Here is a 26,625-nt window from a genome sequence, read left to right on the forward strand (position 1 = left end):
GCTTGGGTAGGATGTTATTAGAGAGAAAGCAGACCAACCGGCCCTTGCCACTGGGGCTGCATGACACCTGGGTGCCCTCTTATGAAGAGCCGCTGTGCTCCTGTGCCATCCTCGACTTTGCTTCGTGGCTCCCTGGGCCTTGACCCCCAATTTTGTTGCAATCACCCATAAATAGTGCAATAAGCAACTCTTTCCCCCCGTATGTGTTTCTGCCTCTAATTTTGCCTTTGCCTATCACCTGGTAACATAATCTAATTTTAAAAATAATTGGTAAAATGCTGTACACGAAAAGAGCTCAACTGCAGATTTTGCAGTCTATATAGCTTTGTGTCAGACAGGAATGAATCAGCCAGATTTTACAGCTTCCTTTCAAAGGCATGAATGCTCAGTTCCTGCCTCTTGTGTACCAAGGCAGTTGGCAAGAAGACTTCATCCAGATGTGAGGAAATCAGACATTGGGGTAGACATGTGGGGCACAGTCCATGTCTCATTCTCAGAAGAGTGGAATGAAGAAACCTACCCATGATTTCATTGAATTCCCCTCTGAAATGTTTGAGCCCTTCCACCTCGCCATGCGCGTCAGGGTGGGCACCTTTGGGCGTCAGTATCCTGATCTGAATAAAGACCTGAATCAGGTCTGAGAGACAGGCATCTGGCACTGGTTTTTCTCTTTGCTTGGAAGGAGCATCTCCTGGGGAAATATCATTAAGAGACCTGAATATGATGGCTGAGCAGCAACCCCGCACCATGTGCCACGGAGACGAGGTTTTCCTGCAACCACAGAGCAGGATAAATGGCTTTGAGTTGGCAGCAGTTCCCAACTGGAGGGGTGCATCTGAATCTGCGATCAAGCCTAGAGCAGAAATAGGTCTCCAGGCCTCACCCAGGCCTGTAGCATCAGAGCCTACAGGTGTGGAGCCCAAGAAGTTATCATGAGCATCCCTGTGAAAACCACCACTCAGGGTCTTTGGCGTTTGCTGGGTTTTTAAGAAATAAAGGTGTAATATTTGTCCATCCAAATGATTGTCATTCCCGCATGTCTAAGAGTTACTCAGCGTAAAGTTATCCCATAGAAGGCTGTTTTAATGGCCTCCTCTTCACCCTGGTGATGAGGGAGGGATTGCTGCTCTAGTGTGATGGAAATGCCCACACATGATACCCAGCACTGGGCAGTTGAGGTCAACAGCTGTTTATTGGTCCCATATGCTCATAGCTCCAGGGAGGAGGGCTCCGTGTGTCCTGCAGGGCTACATGAGGACTGCACTGAGGAACTGTGTGAACACATCGGGTCTGTGGGAGGCAGACTTTGTAGTAAAAAGAGGGCGGGGTGACCTTGGGTTCCTATGATCCCATGATAAGGAGGGCTGTTTGGCTGTGGGAGCTTATCTGAGGGAGCAGCATGGGAGAGGAATTATGACGGGCCATCCGAGGACCTCATCATTTTCCCCAGATGTCAAGGCACATGTCATACTGGACCTCAATGTTAGGCCTTTCACCAGGAGGGCCTGGCAGGGGGAGAGAGAAGATGTAGAGGAGTGGGCAGAATGAGACCTGCTGGGGCAGGAAGACAGGAAATTGAGACTTGGCTCCTAGTGGCTTGGTGAGAGGCACGTGTGGACACCAGTCAGGCAGTGTCAGGGCTGCAGCAAGAGGACACAGAGTCCTCAGAAGAGGCACAGGTGGGTGACTGGGAATGTAGGGTGGAGTGCAGTGGAAAGAGGTGGTGTCCAGGTCCCACACACATCCCTGGCTCATGACCAGCCCCATCCAGAGCTCCTGAGGTCCCAGGATCAAGCAGAGGAATCAGATCCAAGTCATGAACTCACTTCCCAGAGCAATGCAGAAATCTGAGCTCTAGACTGGGTCCAGGGAGGCCGGGGGGCCCAGCGAACCCCGACCTAGAGCCCGCCGTCGCTCTGAACTCAGGAATGCTGCTCCATGTCAGCAACGGCACCGCCATTGCCAGCCACGCCGGAAACCTGGAGTCTTTCTGCCTTCCCTCACTGCAGTGTCCAACCGTGACCAAGGCCCTCTGATTTGCCGCCTCATCATCTTTGGGGCAAGCCTCTTCTCTCTGCCGCTGCCATGCTGGCCTGGACTCCTGCAATAGCCCAGCTGTGCCTCCCTCATTCTCATCTCCACCTACAGCCAGAACGACTTGCTCAGGCCACAACACCCCGCCTTAACACCCTTCCATGCCTTCCAGTTGTTCTTGGAATAAGGAGCATTTTTATTGTGCAAAAGGCCCCGAGGCCCTGGGCCCTGCACCCCGCACTCTGTCTCCTTCCCTTTCTGTCCCACCCTCTGCCGCCACGTGCCTCCTGCTTCGGGATCCCTGCCCGTGCTGGTGGATTCCATCCTGCTAAGTGGCCATGACCCTCACCGACCTGACCTGTAGCCCCTTACCTGCATGTCCTCTGGAAGCCAGCCCGATGTCATGACCAATCGGTGGTGTCCACTGTTCTCTCCCCTACTGTGCCCGTTGCAGTCATGCTTTCAGGTTGATTTGGATTTGATGAATACTTGCTCCTCCATCCAAACTACAAGTTCCACAAGAGCAGAGGCCTGTCTGATTTTGCTTGCCAGTCTCAGTGCTATGCCTAAGCACTCAATAACCCCCTGGTGGGAGAATGCGCTGGCTGATGGGAGGTAGGAGCTAAGTCTAGGATGAAGTCTGGGTGGGGCATGGAGACAGGGAATCAGGCCCATCTCCAAGGCAGACATCAATAGGACTTTGAGACGACACAGAATACATGTCCCCTCGTGTCTGCTTTCTACTCACCACTCTGAATCAATCTGCCCTCCTCCTGACATCAGCCCCTCATCTTCCTCTGACTCCATCAGCCTCTCTCCTCCTGGTGTTGCCTGACTCCACAGCAAGAACCGTAACCTCTGCAGAAGTCCGCGTTGGGCTTATGCGTTATTTTTGGTGTGATTTTAGGCTCCTTTAAAGAAAGAGGTTTATTTGTTTCGACTTCCTTATTAATTGCTAGTTGTATATCAAGAGCACCCCCCAAGAGAAAAATAATACTTACAAATAATCACTGGAAGGCACACACTCCTTCCGAGGGCTGTATATTATTGGGAAAACACTGAACAGAGAAGGCATGTTCCCAAACTTTGTGGTCCCCGCTGTGCGGAATGCTGCTTGTTTTGGTGAAATACTGTTAATAAGGCGTGGAGAGAATAGACTTGGTTATGAGCTAAAGTGTTATTTATTTATTTTTTTAAGTGGCTTTTGCTCAGTTGACTATCTAAGGAAAGGATTTCTAAAAAAAAAAAAAAAAGCATATAAACAAATGCAACGTAAATGGAAAGCGACACAAGGATTTAAATGTATTTTTGAAGCTTGTTGTGTTATTTAATATAATGGTCATGTTAATATCCAGCTTCCCAGCAGAAAAGGAATATTTATCTGGCAGCTGAAATGTGGCAGAGCCGGAGGAGACAAGGACAGGCGGAGTGAAGCAACTGCCAAACAAAACACAATTATTTGTCCTCTCATTGTACACCTATGACTTTTCATGGTTTATTTTATATCTCGGTAAAAATGTCAGAGTGTTGGCCATGAAATCATTATCATACAGCATCTTTTTCTGGAACGAATTACCTCCTAACCTGCTTGCTTCTCTCTTCTTTTCAGCAGTGGGTCTCTCTCTTTCTCTCTGTGTGTGGTTGACCGCTGATAACTTGCCCTTAACTCCCCTTGGTGAAATGCGGTAGGCAGGAAGGCCCACGCCTGGCTGAGAAGAAACAGCTTGTAACACGTGTGAGAGGTCATTGTTATCAAAAACAGAAAATTAGAGCCAGTGACTCCTTTCCAGCTTCCAAGGGGTACAAGGATGTCACGTGTCCTGCTGCAAATTGTATTCCTGTGTTTGAGCAGAAGACAGGTAAGGTCTGGCTTCCCGTTCAACCGGCTTCATGTCACATGCCTACCTTAGGTACATGAGGAGACCTTATGATTATAAAACCTCCCAGAACCTTCTCCCTTTGGGCTGGTATTTGACAATGCCACCGTTTGACCTCTGTGCTGAGGGGAGAGCTCCTGAATAATGCTGTAAGAGATTCAGCTGTGAAGTATCTGTGTCTCTCAAACTACCTTGACCGTTTGGAGTGAGTACAGATCACAGAGGGCTAAGTTTCCCTAAAGCAGTTTATATTTTTAAATGGAAATCTTTCTGAAAAGAAAATCTTGTGGGAGGCCACGTTATAAACCAGATTAAAGCAGAGAAGCTGTGGCTGAAGGAGGGCGGTGAGCACCCCTGCCAGGTGGACAGTCTCCCCTGAGCAGTTAGAGACATCCCTTAGTGTGTCAAGCAGGATTTGAAAACGACTGTCTGCAGGTCTGGGAGGGGAGTGCAGACCATTTGAGTGACATTGACCGATTTCTCATTGAATATTGAGATTGCACCTCGTTAATCTGGAGCCCCGTGGAAGGAGCAAGTTATCACTGTGGTAGTCCTTTTTAACCCAGAGACAGGCCCCGCTTCTTTATTGATCTGCACTCGAGTTCCTAAATCCTGAGCCCACTCTATTTTACAGCTCTTACGAATGTGATTATCTTGGTGCCCTTAAGCCACAGCTGATATTTTGGGCTCTTCAAGGCTGAAATGGTTCCGGGCCCCTCTTCTCCCCGCCCCCCATACCTTGAATGGAGAAGAGGTGGTAGACGTGTGCCCTGGATTTTAACTGGAAGATGGGAAGAAGCAATAATCTGTAATAGGACAGTGCTTTACAATTTTCTTCCTTTTCCGGTATTAAATAGCTTTGCTTTAATGACCCTCAGCTTATAGCTTCTTTTAGATCCTCCATACCAGTGCTGGCAGGAGTCCAGCTACCAACTCATCTCTGAATGTGGTGTTCACTAATGCCTTGTGTGTGCTTAAATTTGATTTGTTCTTTTTATGAGACTTAGGAAACAATCTATGAGGGTGATTAAACATTGAGACAGGCAGCCTAGTGGGGGGGCTGGCCAAACCCTGTTCTTGGACACCTTTGAAAACAGGCAACACTGGGGGTCAGGGACTTCCCTTCCAGAAAGCTGTACTGTGTGATGAAGTTTGGGAATGTGGATTCTTAGCTTGGGGTGCCCAGAGCATGGATTAAAATTTGTATCAAAGGATACTGCTCTTTCCTTAGGAGACAAGATTGAGAGTCAGTGTCTGGGTGAAAAATAGGAGGCTTTGGAGAACCCCAGCTCTTCCACAGTTCATGCTGTGACCATGAACAACTTAATTAATTTCTAAGACTCAGTTTTACAATTTGTAAGTGAAAATGGTAGTACCTACCTTGCATTGTTTTTTTGAGGAATAGTTGTAATAGACATAAGACAGTCATCATAATCTCTTTTTTATTATTGTGGTAAGAATATTTAACATGAGATCTACCCTCTTAGTAGATTTTTTTATGGTACAATGCACTATCGTTGACTCTAGGTGCAATGCTGTACAGCGGATCTCTAGAGCTGATTCATCTTGCTGGACTGAAACTTTATGCTCATTGATTATTAAGTCCTTATGTTTCCCTGCCTCCCAGCTCTGGCGACCACCATTTGTTGATTCTATGAATTCTGCTCTTTTAGATACCTCATATCAGTGGAATAATATAGTATTGGTCATTTTGTGTCTGGCTTTTTCACTTAGCATAATGTCTTCAAGGTTCATTCATGTTGTAATGGGATTTCCTTCTTTTTAAAAACTGAATAGTATTGTATTGAGCCTATACACCTCATTTTCTTTATCCATTCACCTATCGATGGACACTCAGGTTGATTCCATATCTTGGATACTGTGAATCATGCTACAATATCCATGGGAGTGCTGATATTTGTTTGAGAATCTGATTTTAATCCTTTCAGATGTATGTCTAGAAGTGGGATTGCTGGATCACATGGTAGTTTTATTTTTAACTTCTAAAGGAAACTCCACATTGTTTTCCATAGTGGCTGCAACATTCTACATTCCCACCAACAGTGTGCAAAGGTTCCAATTCCTCTGCTTCTTTGCCAAAACTTATCTTTTGTTCTTTTTTGATAACAGTCATCCTGACAGGTGTGAAGTGATATCTCATTGTAGTTTTGATTAGAATTTCCCTGATGAGTAGTGACTAATTCTAATCATTAATTTTTAAATTAGCAGTGCGTGATCTCAACCTCCCCACCTGCCAAAAGATACAGATGCTTACAGGTGTGTCCGTGTAATTATTTTCTGTTCTGAAGCATTATGTTTCCTGCATGTTGGGGGAAGCAGAGAGGTTGGGAAGAGGGAAAGACGGTGAGCACTGGGGTGGGTCTCACAGAGGGGAAGGACAACCGGTTGGATGACCTGAGAGCTCACTCGGAGCCTGCCATCCCAGGAAGTCAGGCATCTCCCCGCTTGCTAGTGACATGCACAGTTGGCCTCCATGCTCAGCCTGTCCCCGCACCTGGCTTCTTTATTCCCACAGCCTCATCCCACAGGAGGGGCTGCTCTTCTTCCAGCTTGCCACAGAGCCTCCTGCCCCAAATCTTTCTGGGCCAGGAGCCCTGCAATGGCCAGCTTTGTCCTTGGCCTTGGCTGTGTCCATCAGGCTGCCCCATTGGGTGGTCAGGCCTGTCTCCTGGCCTGTACTTCACAGCTGGTCAGCAGGGGTTGGTGACCTCACAGCTCCTGTGTGCTGCTCCACCTCAGACAGAAACTGCCAGGTGTTCTCCAAGACACCATGTGGCCCTGGAATGTCCTAGGCCTCCCCTTCCGCATCATTTCTTGCCCATCAGCAAAATTCCTGCCTCATGGGTCTTTGGGCAGTTGATGGAGGGAGGATGAAAAATGCCTGCAGAACCTGGACATCACCCCCTTCCAGGTAGTTTTATCACATGGTTGCCAGGGGTAGGGGGCATGTCTGGATTGTGGCAGCAGGTGCCATGTAGATCCAGAAGTGCCGTTGTGTCAGAGGACCTGGCATGGGCTTGGGTAAGAACAGCCATGGAATTCAGGTATCTGTTGCCACAATGCCAATAAACAAAGTGTCTTCCAACTCAGTAGCTTATGGAACAACAAGCATTTCTTTAGGTCTCAGGGCTGCAGGTCGGCAGTTTTGGCATTCTGCTCTCACTGGGCCCACTCGTGTGTGGGGTCAGTGAGCTGTCAGTTGGGGTGATGGCTCTGCTCACTCAGGCTTATCTAAAAATGTTCACAAGGTGAAGGCCAGGGCCAAGCACAGAAAAGGAAATGCATAAGTTCACGTTCAAAGCAAAGCAAATATAATGGCACAACTCCGAATCTAGAGGTGGAAATATAGACCTTACCTCTTGATCAAAAGATCTAAAAGTTCATTGAAAAGAGCAGGGGCCCTGGGGAGGGGCCATAGAGAATTGGAGCCCTTATTGCCATGCTTCTACAAGGCAGCAGCAGGTGCATATTGTCTGGGACCAACTCCACACCCACCAATTCACTGGGCATTGAAAAGGATTTGTGCTATTTTCACAACCACTACATGAGAATGGGATAAATAAATATTCCCATTTGATAGATGAGAATACTGAGAGCTAGAAAAGTCCAGTAGTTTATGGGGTTTCTGAATTGCTCATGCCTAAGATGAAGGTCCTATTTCTCCCCCCAGGACTGCAGTGGGGTTCAATGCTCTGGGGTGTGTTGAGTACCCAGAGAGGCAGTGCTGGATGCCTGCTGGCTTGGGAGCCTGAGGCCCAGCAAATGCCGGTGTCACACTCCTCGCTGCAGCCCCAGCACCCAACACAGCATTAGAACCCAATACACAGATGGGGACTGGACGTGTGGCAACATTAGAGGGTGGGGTGGAAAGGCCTCGAGGTCAGGCAGACCTGGCCTGAAACGTATCGTCACTTATGAACTATGAGACTTCTGGTTTCTGGGCAACATGGTGTCTCTTCGAGGTCATTCTTGGAAATTTCCTCATCTCTCCCATGATGAGTTTTGCCAGTTTCTTTGTGTTGGGATTCTAGGGCTGCTCCCCAGGGTTACTGTCTTCCAGCTCTACTGGGGCATCTGCAGCTACACACGTGAGGACAGTGTCTGGTCCCCTGTATCAGTGTCTGACGCCTGCCCCGTCTGCTCTTACCACTCCTACCACGTAGTGCTTGGGCTGCAGAGGAAGGTCCACGTTGCGGTTCTTTCGTGACTGTCTCGTTCTTTCTGTGCTGCTGCCTTTGCATCTGCTTGCTGGGTCTTGGTGTTTATGCTGCCTGTCCTCAATTTCATTTGCTGACTGTTCAAGTCCCTGCCCTGGGGGTTGGTGTCGGTGGTGTTCTGCAATCTCAGAGGCCAGGGAGCTACAGGGTGGGTAAATCGGAAGGGTGGTTCCCCTCTTACTGAATACTTCCTATGCACCAGGAACTGTGCTGGCACTGAGCATGCGATGCTGAGCAAGATGTCAAGGGAACTTGCCCTCCTGAAATCTATGTTCTGGTGTTTCGGGAAAGACAAACATGAAGTGGACAAACAAGTAAAATCATCGCAACAAAGAGAGAGCAAAAACCAAGGGGTGCTCTGCTTCAGGTGGAGAGGATTGAATAGGAGTTTGCCATGCAAGCAACAGGGCAAGGGGCAGCTGTCTCCAGGAGAGGAAGCAGGATCTGCAAAGGTTTTGAGGAAGGAACGGGTCGAGTGTGTTCAAGGAGCCAAGAGAAAGCTCACTGTGGCTTGATCCTACCAAGAAATGGGGTGAGTAGTAGGAAGACAAGTTGGAGAGCTGGAAAGGAGGGCTGAGGTAACAGAGGCGAATTACCTGTTTGGTGCAGGAGAAGCTGCTAACAGGTTCAAAAGGAGGGAGTTACAGGATTTGTTTTGCTTTGTGAGAAGACTGTTGTGCATGCTGGAACAGATTCTGGTCTAATACCTAGATAATCTGGTCAACGCTGTTTAAGAAATGTAAGACAAAATGACAAGTACAAAACTGCTATGGCCCCTTGTAGAGGCTTGGAAGGGTGTACGTGCGAGTGAGTGTCCTCTGCTCCACGCGGAATCTCCCTTGACGGTATGAACGGAGGAGGGCAGGAGTGAATGCTGGAAACACACCAGAGGCCTGCAGCAGCTGTTCCAGTTAAAGAGGGTGATTCCTAGGGTGTTGGCCTCTGGGGTGTTGGAAATAGAGCCCCAGGCTTGGCTCAAGCATTGGATGTGGATGGTAAGGGAATGGAGGGTGGAAGATGACGTCACATTTCACTTCATCCTCTAAATAGATCCAAGAGCTACTGATTGTTATTTTTAATAATAATAAATAACTGATTAATAAGTAACCTCTCCAAACCTGGCCTGCTGCTGGAGTACTTGCTTGTTAGCCGTTGTCACCATGGTGCTTGTGGGGGCTTCGGAGCCACAGACAACCCTGGGTGATCACTCATGGTAGTTGTTGACTTTAGACCAGACACACGGAGTGTCCATCAGACGGACTTGGCTTGAGTGAAGGTTCTGTCCTTTCAACCTTCCTCTTCATTGTCCCCACTCTGCGCTCTTCTCCCCATTCCCAACCCCACCATTACCAAGCCCAGGGCCCCTCTATGCTTCTCAGAACCCTGCCTGGGCCATCACATCAGCACAGTCACCTCTCCCTCCTCCTTCACCTATCTGAACCCCGACAAGCTCATCCACAGGGTGACTACACTGGGGCCATGCTGGGCCCTCTTCATCCAGCATCTGCAGGACTCAGCACAGAGTGGGGGTCCAGACAGGATTTGCTGAATGAAGGCCTTCAACATAAAGGCAGAGCAGCGTGTTGGTGAAGTACGAGGGCATCAGGGATTTAAGCTCTCCAGCTCCATTTTCTTGTTATTAAAGTGGGACAGTTATAGTCCCTGCATCACAGGGACATCAAGAAGATGAAATATGGTCCTGCCGGCACCATGCCTTGCATGCAGTGCACACACAGGCAGCTGCTATTTTTATTATCTATATTTTAAGAGGAAAGAAATATGAACAATGTCATATAGTTAATGCAGGATAAAACTCAGAGATATTTGCAAGCTAAAAGAGAAGTTGGTGAATGTAAAAGAAAAGCTTGTCTAGCAGTGAGGTTTACAGACGATCACTGGGGTCTGGAGACCCCTCCCTCCCACCACGCTCACCTTTCCTTGCAGCTGATATGCAGCAAATCCTGCTCTGCCGGGTCCGTCTCTGGACAGTGCTTTGCAGGGCTAGTGGCTCCTGTCTTCACTGAATACCAAGTATGTGGGTTTAGTAATGGAAAGGGATGTTGTATCCACCTGGAATACAAAACATTCATGACCGTATTATTTATAAGCCTATTTTCTACAAATGGCTAGTCATCCCTGTGAGCTTCAGTTTTCCTGATTAGTTTAACTAAAATTTAAAATATATGGAATTTAAAGCTACTTTGAAAACTTTCCCCCTTTCAAGTCATTGCATAAAGAATAGATCCCTTCAGATGTCTGCATCTGTCGGGCAGCTGGTAGCTCCGTCTCCTGCTCTTGCTTTTAACACCTGCCATTTGTCTCTACACAGACCTTTCTTGGTAATTGAGATGTGTTGTGCATCAGGCAGGAGGCTTATCTGAGGGTGCCGAAGAGATGGTCTCTGGCCAGATGTTTCCCCTTCATTAGAATGTGTCCATCAGACATTGCTCACGAGAACTCTTTGCTAAGGAGTGTCTGCCTCTTTCATCCTATTAGCTAGGATAAGCTGGGCTTCTAGTTCTCTCACCAAAAAGATGGAATTAGCATTTAAGAAGCTGTCGACATAAAAGTCTTTACCCTTCACAATTAATGCAGGAAGAGGTCAATGATGGTAAATGAATGCTGTAGAAATCAGCCTTCATCGTTCGCGAACAGTTAGGGCCCTAACTGCCACATTTGAAGGCTGCTTCTGTCTTCCAATCCTGATGAGGACGTAATTGTATGGAACACTGGCTTGTGTTTGGAATCCTAATTTGTGCATTGGCAGTGTCACAAGGAGTTCTATTAAGAGCCCTGATTCTTACAGAAGCACCATGCAGAGACCTCTTTAAAGGCCAGGGTATGCCACAGGGTACAGCAAGTGTCTCCCGACACAGTGGTGGGCACCCACGAGAGCAGTGTGTTTGGAAGGTGCAAGCTGTCCCAGCCCAGCTGCTGCCCCTCTGTAATGGCTGGGATCTCCAGTTGCACTCCTGCCAGTGAGGAACATAGAGAGTGAGTAGTGGGCAGGCAACCCTGGTTTCTGCAGAAGCTGCAGGGACTAGATACAGGAGAGGCAGGCAAGCGAGTGGCTGGGGAGACGCCCAGGTCAGGACTGCTTACTGCCAAGTGTTCAGAACTGTCCACTCTGCAAAACCATCCCCAAATTACTTATTGAACTGTTCTCACTGCTGAGAGGCAGAGCCAGTAGAACTCGCCTTGCATCAGGGAGCCTGACCTCTGGCAAGATCAGCACACCTCCCCCTGGGCTCCACTCAGTGTTCCCAGTGACGGCCAGACCCCAAGCAGAGGGCTCATGGCGAGTCCTGGAGTTCTCCACAAATAAAGAAGCTGTGATACAGCGACAAACACAGCATCCAATCACCCAAATCCATCCTATTTTTTTCATCTTTTTGTCCATCCATCCATCCATCCATCCACCCACCCACCCACCCATTTACCCTTCCACCACTTAATGGACTCTGAGAATGGCCTTGACAATATATGAATAAGACATAGGCCTTGGCATTTTAAATTCTCTCTAGCAAATGGACATTTGGAGATCCCAAGAATGTCAAAGCCAGAACTCTTGAGAGGCTGCCTTGTCTCATTTGTCCAATAAGAAAACTGAGCCACAGAACAGAGAAGTGGGCTGGAATCCAGGCCTCTTCCCTGCCAGTTGAAGGTGTTTTCACACATTACATGGAGGGAACTAATTTCATAATAAAGACAAATGTATACTTTATAGATTGGGTATAATTCCATGCATTTTTTCAAGAGATACTTGCTCTTTTGAGATTAAAAGAACAAGCAAGTTTTCTCATATTCAGAGAAAGCTGGCACAGCATTTTGAGAAATCAAAAAGCACTATTCATCTTAACATGAAAACAAGTTCTGCTTTATAGCCAGGCACATAGGCGCACACCGATAGTCCCACCTACACACGAGGTCGAGTTGGGAGGATTGCTGGAACCCAGGATTTCAAGACCAACCTGGATACCATAGCAAGACTCTGCCTAAAAAAGACAAGGGAGGAGGATTCTGCTGAGTACCTGGGAGCTGGATTTTCTTTTTGCTGAGGGGACAAGAGAAAGGAAATTACAGTGCATAACTTTAGCCTATTAACTTCCTCCTTTTTACCTTTAACTGCCACAAGGTAGAAATGAACTAACAGTGAGTATTCTAACCGCGAATCTCCCTTTTGCCTATGCTTCACCTCTTTTTTTTCTTTTTTCCTTTTAACCTTGGAGTTGTCAAACTTCTGGAATTCCGGCCATGATTTCCAGGCTAGAGGCAGGAACCCCATAGAGACAAGCAAGACGTGTGCTCCTTTGCAGAGTTTCCCTGTAGGCCTCACTCCTGGTAAATTCGATTCCATACACCCATATGAACCACAGTGAAGATTATCCTCATCACTCATGAGACATGTTACAGTGGAACCGTTTCTTAGAAATGAAAATAACCAGTTATACTCACAGTTTAAGAAAAAGAGGCTGGGTGCAGTGGTTCGTGCCTGTAATACCAGCACTTTGAGAGGCCGAGGTGGGTGGATCACTTGAGGTCAAGAGTCTAGACCAGCCTGGCCAACATGGAGAAACCCCCTCTCTACTAAAAATACAAAAAATTAGCAGGGCGTGGTGGCACATGCCTGTAATCCCAGCTACTCTGGAGGCTGAGGTAGGAGAAGGGCTCCAACTCAGAAGGCGGAGGTTGCAGTGAGCCAAGATTGCACCACCACTGCACTCCGGCCTGGGTGGAAGAGTGAGACTACATCTCAAAAAAAAAAAAAAAAAAAAAGTGAAAGAAAGAAAGGAAAGGAAAAATTGAAACCACCACTCCTATCTAGTCAACCTGGTTTCACTGAGCCTTCTTTGAATTTAGCAACATGGCCTTTGTCATGGCAGCCGAGGCAGCTGCTGGATGGAATTGTCCTTGCAGACAGAGAAGAGTTGAGAAGTTTTGACAGCCCCAAGGACAGTCACATTTTCACTGAAAAACCAAGGTGAATGCTCCTGGCGAAGCAGTTGCAGCGTCAACTCTGTTTTTTTCATTGCCAGCACCGGCCTATCAGGAAACCTGCAGCCATGGCACCAATATAGCTCAGTGTATTGATCCCTGTGATTCAGTTTCTGCTCCAGGCACATTTTAGCACTTTTAACACATCAGCACAATAGTTCAAAGATCAATCATTATTTCTCCTTACTGATCCGTTTTAATTGTGATATCAAAGATGCAGTAATGCTTCCTTAAGTTGGAAGAACATATCTCAAGCCAGGGTAAGGTTTTATTGTCATAGTAATGAGCCCTTCACACACGAGGCAAGGCACGTGGCTTTTCAGTTCTTGCACTGACCCCAAGCGTCCGGCACCCCTGAGCTTAACAGAAGTTTCTGTACTCAGCATTCACCAGCCAGGTGACCTCTTTCCCTCCCTCCTCATCCGGACAACTGTGGGTTCTGGGATGCAAATGGTCCCCACAGGACAATACAGATGCAAGTCACAATGAAGGAAGGACCCCTCCCTCTCTGTTCCAGGATGCTTCTGTCCTAAGGGTGTGGACAGGGCAGTGGAGGCAATGGTCAGCCTTCCCTAGGACCTTCCATGATACCTGCCTTCTGTTCAGAAGAGAGTGGCTTATTTCCCAGGAAATTGACGGTGCCTGGAGCCTTCTCACTTTTTTTTTCCTTTTTTTTTTTTGAGATGGAGTCTTGCTCTGTTGCCCAGGGTTGAGTGTAGCGGCACGATCTCAGCTACTGCAACCTCCGCCTCCTGGGTTCAAGCAATTCTCCTGCCTCAGCTTCCCAAGTAGCTGGGATTACAGGCATCTGCCACCAAACCTGGCTTTTTTTTTTTTTTTTTTGTATTTTTGTATTTTTGGTAGAGATGGGGTTTCACCATGTTGGCCAGGCTGGTTTCTAACTCCTGACTTCAAGTGATCAGCCCACCTCGGCCTCCTAAAGTGCTGGGATTACAGGCGTGAGCCACTGCGCCCAGCCCACCTTCCCACATTTGTGAAGGAATTCTGCATTTTATGGAAGGTCTCCATCCACAGAATTGAAGATTGCAATAAAAATTCCAATGAATGATGTAAAGGAATAAGGTTGGATTTCAGCCCTCAAGCTAATTTCCATGTTCCCACCTATTCACTTCATTTTGAGGCCTTGATACCTTTAGAAAAATGAAAGAGTCATCCAAACATCATTAGCAAACTCAAAAAGAGCCTGCACTGCCTCCCCCAAAGCTCTACGCTCAGAGTTTCTCCCGTCAGGATGCACTGGAGCCAACCAGACAGGAAAAGGGGGGCAGGAGTGCACCCTAAAAGAACCCTGGACTCTGGATGGAGTTTCCCGAAGGATGTTCCACAGAATACAGTTAAGCAGGATGCTAAACACCTGCTACATTTTATAAAAGTGTCCTGTGGTCAAATCAGTTTGGAAAGGAACACTGTGGTGAGCTCTATTCTCTACTGAGGGGCCTCCTAGGGGCCTCACTATGCTAATGGACGTATTTCTGCAAGTTCTGCAATCCTGCTTGGCCTCTGTGTGATGAGTGTCTTGCAGGACAAGTGTCAAGTGGATAATGCTGAGGAAGTGCTGCTGAGGCTCAGGGGCTCCCAGGACATTTGTTGAAGGGGGTCCAGCGTGGGCCCTGAGGCTGGCGGGGGAAATGGCACATGAGTGTCTGCTTACGTACAATCGCTCTACTTCCAAGAAGGAAGACTGTGGGGGAGATGCTGGGGTCCCATCAGGCACTCTCTTCAGCGCCTCCAGCTCCCTGCATCAGCATGCCTGGGGGCCCCAGGCCTGATGCCTCCTATAACTGTGATTTAACAGGAGGTGATTTCACAATAGAGTTTAACATTGTAATAGACTGCCCGCTCTCTGAGGGCAAGGGCCAAGTGGGTATTTGTCCATCTTTGACTGCTGGGTTCATTTCCATTTTCTACTAGCTTGCCACATTCTTTGTAGGCCTTAACCTGCTGCAGGCAACCTTGTGGGGAATAAATATGGATGCCTGTCTCCCACTGTGGGGACGAATGGGGCCCTTAGGCAGATTTTCTGCCAGACCTTTCCTTTCTCTGCTCTGTACACTCAGCAAAAATTCAAAAGATGACGCCTGTGGGTGCTCTTTCCTGGGACCTTGACCCTGGGATAAGTAACATAAGCAGGAAATAAAACAATCTCAGGTTATTTGACTCAAGGTTCTTATCCTGACTGTCCAGCTATGGAACCATTCCTAACTCTCTACTGTTTCGTTCCCAGGAGCCTACTTAGTTCCTGCTAAGTTCCAAGTCTGGTTCTTAGCCTTTTTAGCAATTTTGTGAGCTCCCCAAATCCCACTGGCTTAGGTGAGCTAGAGGCAGTTTCTGCTGAGAACTTCAAATGCAAAGCGACACACAAAAAGGGCCATGTTATACTATCTCGTCATCATCCTCTAATGCCAGCATTCACAAAACCTCAGTAGGATTCTCTCTCTCTCTTTTTTTTTTTCCCAGATGGAGTCTCACTCTGTTGCCCAAGCTGGAGTGCAGTGGCATAATCTCAGCTCACTGCAACCTCCACCTCCTGGGTTTCCCCATTAGCTGGGTCTATAGACGCCTGCCACCATGCCCAGCTAATTTTTGCATTTTTGGTAGAGACAGGGTTTCACCATATTGGCCAGGCTGGTCTCAAACTCCTGACCTCATGATCTGCCCGCCTCAGCCTCCCAAAGTGCCGGGATTACAGGCGTGAGCCACCGCGCCCAGCCCCAATTGGATTCTAATACCTGTTTGCTGAGTTGACCAGCAAAGTTCCTCATCTCTTTGTGTTATCAGGGTGGACCCCAAAACGCGATGGTGGAGTCATTCATTCCACAAATATTTATTAAATATTCACTCTGTTCTAGAAGCTAAGGGCTTCTAAGGGCTGGGACCATAGCCTTGAGCAAAGACCCTGTCATATGAAGTGCTCGTTCTTTTCTTTTTTTTGAGATGGAGTCTCTGTCACCCAGGCTGGAGTGCAGTGGCGTGATCTCTGCTCACTGCAACCTCTTCCTACTGGGTTCAAGCAATTCTCCTGCCTCAGCCTCCAGAGTAGCTGCGATTACAGGCAACCACCACCACGCCTGGCTAAATTTTGTATTTTTAGTAGAGACGGGATTTCACCATGTTGACCAGGCTGGTCTCAAATTCCTAACCTCAAATGATCCTCCCACTTTGGCCTCCCAAAGTGCTGGGATTACAGGCATGAGCCACTATGCCCAACCTCATGAAGCTCTCATTCCACTTGGGGAGAGAGACAGATCAAGATAGAAATTGTCAGGTGTTGGTGAGCTCCGCAAAGGAAAATAAAATGATGTGAGTGACCACAAAGAAACAGGGTGTACTACCTTATTGAAGATGGCCTCTCAGATAAAGTAGTGTTGAGAGACCTGAGGAATGGGAGGAAGTGAGATACACCGAAATTTGGAGAAGACAAAACCCTGAGGTCTGGACATGCATGGAGGGTTTGAGAACAGCTCTGAGCCCAGCCTGGAGCCAATGAACAAAAGGGATAGGGCCTCACTGGGGGGGGGGGGGGGGTCCTGTAGCCTTTTAGCTTATGCTCAAGGTGAAGTCAGAAGCCCAAGAAAGGTTTTGAGCAGGGAAAGTCTTGCTCTGACTTGGGTTTTTAAAACACTCCTCTGAAGTCTGCAATGACATGCAGCTGTGAGCTCATTCGACACTTCTTAGAGCTGCTGGCCAGGCAGGGTCGGGCCTGAGGTCTTGCCTGTGCCATTGTCTCTAACTTTTACATCTCCTGTGGAGGATGATTGCATCGAGACTTTTGAAATCAGATGTTATTCTTAATATTTCATGTGAGGCCTTCCAATATTGCTACTTAATTTGTAGCAATGAGGAGTCTGTGTGAAAATGTGTGCTTGCACATGTAAATTAAATAATTTTATGTCAAGTAGGTATCTGAAGGGTTGTTGAGGTTCTTTGCATAATAGGAGTGTGTGTGCCTTTCTGACTACAGCATGGTTGACGCTGTCAGAGCCAGGGACTGCGGCTGCATAAAAAGGCATCCTGGCTACGCCTAGTGAAAAATCTCCCTGTCATTCAGGCTTCAGGGGAATGGAGACTGCTAAGTAGTGGGCAGAGAGGGTGAGAGGCTAGAGTCATTGGGAAGGGTTTCATAGAGGAGGGGTCCTCAACCTCAGCACTATTGACATTTAAGGCCACAAACTTCTTTATGGTGGTAGGGATCCTGAGCACTGTAGGATATTAGCTGCACTGTGGCCTCTACCCATTAGCAGTAGTACCTCCTCCCTCTGGAGATAAAACCCAGAAATGTCTCTAGACATTGGCAACGAAACCCTGGAGGTTGTACATCACCTCTAGTTGAGAACCAGTGTCATCGAGTACCTAGGCTTGGAACCTGAGGCTTTTTTCTGGGTCACAGGGGAGAGAGACTAGAGTTCACCAGTGGGCGGGGGTGATGAAGATTGGAAAGTTGGGTCTGAGTCTCCTTTCTAAGTCTGACAATATTATTCATCAGCTGAGCTAGAGAAGGTTGGCGAAGGTGGAGTTTACTTCACTCATTTCAATTCACTCCACCATAAATCTTTGATTGCTACTATGTCCCAGGGACTGCGATAGATTCAGGAGTGAAGGGTGGGAGTCAGCATAAGAATGAACCAGACATGATCCCTGCAGACAGTTCTCACACTGTGTAGAAGCTGCTATGAAAAGGAACACATTCCAGGTTCTAGGAGAAAATAGTGTAGGACCCAACCAGTCCATGGGAGGGATAGGCCAGGATAATGCTTGCTAACCTGGGAATCTGAAGGTATTGGGGATAAGCCAGTTAGGGGGTGGTGTAGGGCAGGGGTGGTAGAAATGGTGGGGATTAGCATGTTCAAAGACCATGAAACAAGAGAGAGTGCAGTGTATTCAGTATTGCTGAAATGTAAAATAATCGTCAAGCATGAATAGCTGCATGTTAATGAGTTAAAGCAAAGTCAGGGGAATTCTCTTTAAAGTTCCATATTTATACTATGTTCATCATATAGAGGAATTTTTATTAATATCAAGAATGAGCGGAACGACCTCAGAAAAAACAATCCGTAAGATTGTCAGACTGAAATAACCAAATTGGGGATTCTTATTCATGGCAGATGCCACTAAAAATAAATATACCATATGTCATCATTATCATAATAAACAATCAACATTTATTAATTCTTTCCATGCACAAAGCACAGATGGTGGGAATATATGGGGAAGAATACTTGAAACAAACACAACTCCATCCACTCAGCAAAAATTGATTGAGCACACACTGCATGCCAATGACTTGCCAGCCACCAATGATCTGAAGAGAAATTCCACATTGTTCCTGACACGAAGGGTCACAAGGTCGAATAAAAAGCAAATAACGACTGTTTTTGTCAGTAAGTGTCACACAAATTGGTTAGAAAAATGTTAAGACTTTGTTGTATCAATGTACAAAGAATGAAAAAGGAGATGTAACTAGGAAACACATTGAGAAATATCCATCCCCACTAAAGTGTAAAGTAATTCACAATTTATATGTAAAATCTACGTTTATCTGTTGAAGCTGAATGTTTCCAGTGGTTATGTAAAGTAGTAAAATCCACTGGGAAAACAGAATTCAACAGAGTCAAGACAACTGTACACTTGAAGATGTTCATAGCAGTGTTATCTATTCTAAGAAAAATCAAAAGCAGCCTAAAAGTTTAATAGCAGGGAAAAGATTATCTACATTTTGGTAATATGCTTCATAAAATATTACATTCATTTAAAACAAGTTATAAAGAGGTTGCAATAATATAAAACATGCTATAATTCTTATGTCAAATTTAAAAGCAGTGACAAACTATACATATGAAATAAAGACCAGCAGAAATACATAAAAATCCGTAATTGTTGAGCTAGTTGGAACTATAGATCATCCTCCCTTCCGTTTACTGAAATTTGTGAAGTTTTTTTATAGCTTCTGTAAATTTAAAACCAAACAAAATGAAAGCAAATTAATAACAGTGCATCTTTCTAGCATTTTTTTTTCTAGCCCCCACTGACCAATAAGAATGATTCTGGATTTGCTGACATTTTTGTCCTCTCTCCCACCCTCCAAAGAGGGTCTTCTATTTTTTTCTGGCTTCTAAGATGGAAAATAAGAGAGTGGGGTAAAGGAGAAGGTGCCAAGAAATAATGTTCAAGAAACACAAATAAAAGTTTCAAATTATTTTGAAATTCCTTTAGCATTAATGAATGATATTCTTTTAAACAAGACTGTGTCCTAAGGATGAATCACACGAGTGACAATTGACAATGTGAATTTTAATATTTGTAAAAATTGATTAATGCCGAAAAAGCCAGAGTAATCAAGACAGTGTGGAATTAGTTTAAGGACAGACTTGGGAGCCCAGCCACAGACTCGCAGGTGTAGTCATCCGGTGTGTGGCACAGGGGCCACAGCAATGACGCAGGTGGAAAAATGTTCCTGACTCAGTTGGAAATTTGTATAAAAGTTTGCTTCTAGATGGATTACTGACTTAAACGTAAAAGCTAAAACAATAAGGTTTTAGAAGATGGCATGGAAAAATATTTTCATGATTGTGGAATGGGAAAAACATAAGACACTATAAAGGAAAAGGTTGCTGAGTTGAACTGTTGTAAAATTTAATTAAAATTGAGGACTCTTGCTCATAAAAGACACCATGTAAAAAAATAAAAATGTGAGCCACAGAGTGTCAGAAGATAATTTATATCTGTGATATATGTTAGATAATAGATCATTGATTTATATAAAACAAAGGATTTGTATCTGACATCCAGAATATATCAGGAATTTCTAAAAATCAAAAAGAAAAAATGACCAGGTACAGTGGTTCACGCCTGTAATCTTAGCACTTTGGGATGCTGAGGTGGGTGGATCCCAGGAGTATGAGCCCAGCCTGGGCAACATGGCAAAACCCCATCTCTACAGAAAAAATATAAAGATTAGCAAGGCATGGTGATGTGCACCTGCAGTTCCAGCTGCTTAGAATGCTGAGCTGGGAGGGTCACTTGAGCCCAGGAGGTTGAGGCTGTATTGAGCCATGATTGCACCACTGTGCTCCAACCTAGGTGACAGAGCAAGACTCTATCTCAAAAACAAAACATAAAATGAAAAAGAAAAAAACAACCCAGTTTTTAAAAGTTCCAAACACTTGAACAGATTCTTAATTAAAGAGGATATCTGATGACTAACAAATTTATGAAAAGGTTCTCAAGATCATTAATCATCAAGGAAATGCAGATTAAAACTATGATGAGTTATCACCCAGCAGAAGGTAAGATGAAGTAGACATTGTCAAGAGTTGATAAAGATTTGAAGTTGACATGCTTATGCATTGCTTGAAGGAGTAAGAACTGGCACACCTACTTTGGAAAACTGTTGAGCAGTCAGTGCTAACGCTGAACTGATGCTCTATGCCAAGTGATTCAACCCCTGTATATATTCCCAACAGGAATGCGTGCCTATGTGTCCTGGAGGGCATGCATAAGACTATCCATGACAGTTATTCTGAATAGGCATTAATGGGAAACAACCCAAATGTCCATGGAAAGTGAAATGAATAAATGTATTGTTACAGTGAAAAGGAACAAAGCACTGCCACACACTGCAAGATAGTGTGCATGGTGTTATGTAAAGAAAACCAGCGCGAGGAAGTGTAAGGATTATGGATAATGGCCATCGTACTTGCTAAGGATAATGCCTTCCAGTTCCATCCATGTCCCTGCAAAGGACATGATCTCATTTTTTTATGGCTGCATAGTATTCCATGGTGTATATGTACCACATTTTATTTATCCAGTCTACCATTTATGGGCATTTAGGTTGATTCCATGTCTTTGCTACTGTGAATAGTGGCTCCATGCTCTATGCTTTTGAAACTGTATGCTTTCCTTTACATACAGTTTGAAACAGGGAAAATGCAGCTCTGGTTTTGATGGAAGTCAGAATGATTCATTTGAGGATGGGAACGAGGAGTGGAAGGCACAAGAGAGTCTCATACTTTTTAAAAGTCAGCATGGTGATTTCCCAATGTGCTCACTTTGTACAAATTCCACGCTATCCGTTTGTGATTCGTTGTTTTTCTATGTATGAATCATACTTCAATAAAAGGAACTGAGGTTGTTTGACTTACAGGAGAAAAGACTGGAGTGCTTGCTTACTTTCTTTAAGCAAGTACAGAATTTTATTTAAAATAAGGGGGGAGAGGTTTAGCTTATTTCCAGGTAAGTGGGAGATCAAACAAGCATAAATTAAAGTAATAGAGAATTTGGCCAGGCAGAAAGAAGGACTTGTTGAGAATAAGGATGCTTCAAATATAACAGTGTGTGAGGAGGTGGGGGGCCCCTGTCTTAGAGTGTTCAGTAAGGACACAGTGTCCCACACCAATGGTTGAGTTTCCATGTCAATGTCAGGGGCAAAGCCAGAAAAAAATAGCATAGTTTTTTGACTCTAAGATGCACATTTTGTCACATTTGAACATCTCTGAAATCAAGATGCATCATGCGGGGCATAGCACTTGACAATTGATGGTAGTGTCTCTCTTTCTTAGGTCCAAAAAATAATGTGCATCAATATAAGATTGTAAGATCAAAAGGCACCTTCAATTTGATGAAATATGGTAATAAAATTCCTTTCAGCTTGTAGATTCTCTTCTGAGCCTCATGGTGAGGGAGGCTTATTCCCTTAGGAAGGCATTTTCTATCCCTCCTGAGGGTTTGTTCCACAAGAGGGTCAGAAGGGGCCTCGTCCATTATGGGCACTCAATAAATATTAAGCATCAGCCATGGCCCACAGCCAGCTCCGGATAAAATTTGGCATACGTTAACATTTATTGCTCATGGATCTTGTGACTGATGATCTCTCCCCCACCCCCTCTCTCTCTGACTGTAAAATCTATTCTCATAATGGTAAACACAAGGTAGGACAGAGGGAGAGCCCATGGGAGATGCTTTTTTACTGTGGAGATAAACAGTGGGATGAGGTAGCAGATCAGCCTGGCAAATCTGATCTGAGAGAGGAGACCAGGACACAGACAAGGACATGGGCTTTGGTTTCAGAGCTCCTTGCCCTAGCAAAGACCTTGGAAATTATTCCAGCAAATGAGACATAGTGGTGGAGAATGCTTCTCTTGCAGAGAATGAATTGAGGGGCACCTTGTGTCTGTGTGTCCACACCCAAAGACTGAACATTCACCCATGATATGTACACCTGCTAAGAGGATTGGCTCTGTGTGGGAGAAGCTGAGGACCCCAAGCCATAATGTCTCAACCTAGTGGTTTGGAAGAATCCAAGCCAGTCACTATGAGCAGGAAGGCACAATATCCCTGTGCAGGTGTTTAGGTCAGTGGTGTCATCTTGCTGTGGGACACATGACATGCTGTGGTGTTCATTCTTGCCAAAACTGCAAGCAGAACATTCTTTCCATTGGCCCCCTGGGGAAAAAACTGGAGATCAAGCACTGCTCTTATCACACTCTGGGTAGAGACCAAATTGGACCAAACTCCTGAAATGTTCTCTGTTGGGGTGGGATGTGGGTGGGTAGAGTAGTTTGGGAACGCTAAAGAAAAAGCAAAGAAAATTCACCCTGCTACACAGCGAAATGTGTATAATTATTCCCGATGTGTTTTTGCTCTATTTCTCTTTGGGTTATGAGAAACAGAAAGAATTTTGTCTAAGTAGGAATTAAGTCAGTTTCATTTCCTGACCGCAAATGATGTCCGAGAGATTTAGCAGAAACACAGTCCGGGAATTTTCATCTCCCATTGTCTTTCAGCTTAGAAGACATAGCCCTGGTTAGAAGGGGAGGTGTGGGAAGCAGGAAGGCAGGTCACACATCAATGCTGCAGACCTACTTTGCCAGGGCACTGAAGATCCAGAAAAGACTTACTGTTATTTTCCTTCCTGCCTGAGATTCAGTTAGGAGGAGACAAGCAAAGAGCAAAGATTAAAAGGTACTGCTCTTCAAGTGGCATGAATTGCCACAAGTTTGGCTTTAATGATGAACGGTCATTAATTAAGGAGATGGGTTGTACAGACCGGAAAGATGAGGCTCAAATATCCAAAAGCCCTGCCTCTGACCTCCAGTTAAGTTAGTGGACAAAGAGCCACCAGGTTGCTGACCAAGCTGCTCACGTCACAAGGCTTTCCTCTGTGCCCGTGTCAGCATCTATTAGGCGTCTCTGACTCTCGAAATCTTCCCAAAGTCCAGCTCACATTCCACATCCTACTGAAACAAACAAGTGTCACCTGGAGCTATTTGGTAGCAAGGCTCTATGGTAGATTCAATGGGGTAGGGAGAATCGTATTTTGAATGATTAATTGCTGTACTTCTCTCTTACTTTCTACCTTTATGCTCATCAAATCCTCCGGTGAGCCCTAAAAATCTTTCTCCTAGGACAGCTAGACGTGGCTCACCTGCTGCTTGTTGGAAGAGGGCCACTTCAGAGAAGGAAGCATAGATGGTGGTACAGGCTTGATTATTATGTTCGATAAATACAAGGCAGATGGATGTGGAGGCACATTTGCAGAACTAGTTTATTCCAGAACAGATGAAAGACTCACACCCTCAGAATTAGGAAAGCCTACTCTGACAAGCAGTGTTGGGGTCTTGGGTGGTGGGGGGCCTGTGTATCTCTGGTCAATAGTCCAGCAGAAATGATGCTCATTTGTGCCTCAAGGCAGTTCTCAGCTCCACCTCTAGCCATTGCAGGGGACACGCACATGGTTAATAGTACAAGCTGCTCACAAGTCCCTTAGACCTTGGATACCAGTGAAGGTGGTGGTGGCCTGATGGGAAGGCTCCAATAAGTGGCCAAATTGGAAATAGATGGAAACTGTTTGGGGAGTCCATGAAGCTACAACAGTGAGGGATCATAGGATACATACATAGTCCGATCTTGAGCCCGTTTGGACTTTCCTTTGTCTCTCTACTCCCATAATGCCTTTCCCCCTCTCTTATGGTGAGTATGACCATGATCTGAGCATAGGCATATCTCTCCTAGTTGGGTAGAGATGGCATCTCTTACTCATTTTTGGTCCCTACAATGCCTTACACATCGTAGCTACTGAACAAAAGATGTTTGCTGAATAACTGAAAGAAAGCTTAAGGGGGTAAAACATAACCATTTGATTACAGAATAAAATATAAGAAAATTAAAAGTATGAGCTGAATGTGATCATTGTGTTAAGATTTTCTATTTTTATAGCCTTGCTTCAAAGGCATCTTTTTTTCATAGACAATGGCTACAGAAGTCATATTATGAAATATTACTAACAAGTAAAATAACTTGGCCTAAGGTACCTATTCAGTGTTCTCTACATCCCATTCAACAGAAGAGATGTCCTTTGTTGGTTTAGGGCATCCAAGACCTCACATCTGGGATAACTTGGGACAGATCTGATGAATTGTGCTTCCCTGTAGCCACACCCTTGGGTATTTCCTCCCACCTGACCCTGGAGTGGGTCGTGTGACTTGCTTTAGGCAAAAGGATCGTAACAAATATGATGCAGGCAGAGGCTTGACAGGTTTGGTGAGATAGGGCACATCCTGTCTCATTTCTGGAAACCTTTGAGCCTCCATCTGAATAACCTCAGCCCAGCCTCTGTGGAGGATGAGAAAACACTGAGAGAGCTCCAACATCCCAGCTGAGACATGGCAGCAAGGCCACCTGGAACCATCTAGCCTTAGTCAAGCCAGCCAGAACAGAAGCAGCATGTACACAATCATGAGAAAAAATAAATATATGTCATTTCAGGACACAGCGTCTTGAAGAAATTTGTTATGCTGTAAGTCCTAATTGATATACAACTGAACCCACAGCGGCATAGAGGAAAGGGTATTTCTACTGCTATATTTCACGGATAATCTCCTATGTTATCCAGATATGTAAATTTATTGAACAGAAGCTAATACTCTGGGTCATGCCTTCTCAAGGGATGATGTCCTTTGGAGTCATCGAGCAACACCCCTCTCTATTCACTGCTATTCCTCGAGTTTGATGAACCTTCCCTGGTGGTGAAAGGCTGAGCTAAGCACAGCAGAAATACATGGAGGAGGATTTTCCCTGGATTGGGAAACACCTAAGCATGGTAGAACTGGTCTCCTCAACTAGATCCCCAGTGGCCCACATCCACCCCCACATGGTACCTCAATCCACAGGCATGGGAAGGGCAGAGATCATCGGAATTTGTGTAGCTTTAGGATTGAGCAGAAGGTGATACATGTTTCCATGGGCTTTTAAAAATACTTTTCTCTAACCCTGAATCCACTGAAGGCTGTTCTTGACCTTGGAATAATCTAGAGTATTTATCACATTTTCCCCTTTGAGTGTTTTTATTCCCTTAATGGTGACTGGACATCTTGATTCCTTTCTAACCCCGATGACCTTGAGTGAGTCATTTGATTTCCGTGGTTTTCTCTGTAAAGTGAGGATAAGACTTTACTTTCTTGGGAAAGTGGGCAGGGGGAGTCCCAGGGGCTCAGTGCAATGACCTCTAAGGTTTCACTCAGCTCTCTTTGTCCCTGAAAGACCTCAGATTGTTCTCACCCTCGAACCTGCTTGGCAATATCATTAACTTTTCCTGATATCCTGTTGCTGTTTTGGGGACCCGCAACACAAGGAGACGAGATGTGTGATGAGGACATGTAACCCACCCATATTATCCATGATGAATGTAACAGATCTTTAAGGAAGGGGAGTGGCGTCAGATTCATGGAACCTCAGTTTTCTGGCTTCCTTTGGAAGAGGACTGGGTGGTCTATCCCCATTTCCTAAGCATGGGGTGAGGGTCAGGCCATCACAACCAGCCACTTCTTCCAGATTATTGCATTTTCTGTTCAGATGTGAAACACTGAAAGCTTTGGCTCATGCATAAGCCAGAGGATCAAATCCAGAGGGAAGGATTTCCCTCGCCCTTCAGTCTTTACTTGAAGGTCACATGCTTGTGAATTTCATTTATCCTAATTGAGAAGTTACTGGTTGCATCTTTAAAACAACACCTGGCAAGTGCTTGTTTGTCTGCACTGATTGAAGGAGGATAAAGGCTCTTGGGAGGACTTGGCTTTTCAGTTTCTTCATATAGGTTTTCAGATTTGAATTGGTAATTGCACAGTTTTGCGTCAGTGGATTAAAATAGTCATCTCAGGCTGGGCGTGGTGGCTCATGTCTGTAATCCCAGCACTTTGGGAGGCCCAGGCGGGAGGATTGCTTGAGGCCAGGAGTTTGAGACAAGCCTGGACAATATAGTGAGAGCTTGTCTCTGCAGAAAAACAAACAAACAAACAAAAAGATTAGCTGGGTGTGGTGGCACATGTCTGTAGTCCCCACTGCTCAGGAGACTGAGGTGGGAGGATTGCTTGACTCCAGGAGGTCAAGCCTCCAGTGGGCCAAGATCATGTCACTGCACTCCAACCTAGGTGGAGAGAAGAGACGGAGGAGACCCTGTCTCAAAA

General features: G+C 45.6%; 1 protein-coding gene and 2 long non-coding RNA genes across 6 annotated transcripts in view; 1 reads left to right on the forward strand and 2 right to left on the reverse strand.

The window, feature by feature from the left end:
• Positions 1 to 26,625, forward strand: part of C11H10orf90 (chromosome 11 C10orf90 homolog) — a 244,148-nt gene that overhangs the window by 30,968 nt on the left and 186,555 nt on the right. The gene's annotated exons all lie outside the window — the stretch shown is intronic.
• Positions 2,068 to 2,870, reverse strand: LOC108580492. Of its 2 annotated transcripts, none has more exons than XR_001891615.3 (3): positions 2,783 to 2,870; positions 2,407 to 2,540; positions 2,068 to 2,142 (listed from the first exon to the last, which is right to left on the reverse strand). It is a non-coding gene; the product is annotated as an uncharacterized LOC108580492 (long non-coding RNA). The 2 variants fall into 2 exon arrangements; XR_004176857.1 differs by having other exon boundaries at positions 2,121 to 2,211.
• On the reverse strand, positions 2,863 to 10,166 carry LOC116269398. The gene is made up of 3 exons (XR_004176858.1): positions 10,082 to 10,166; positions 3,036 to 3,164; positions 2,863 to 2,945 (listed from the first exon to the last, which is right to left on the reverse strand). It is a non-coding gene; the product is annotated as an uncharacterized LOC116269398 (long non-coding RNA).

This window comes from Papio anubis, chromosome 11 (assembly GCF_008728515.1).
Source record: "Papio anubis isolate 15944 chromosome 11, Panubis1.0, whole genome shotgun sequence".
NCBI classification, from domain to species: domain Eukaryota; kingdom Metazoa; phylum Chordata; class Mammalia; order Primates; family Cercopithecidae; genus Papio; species Papio anubis.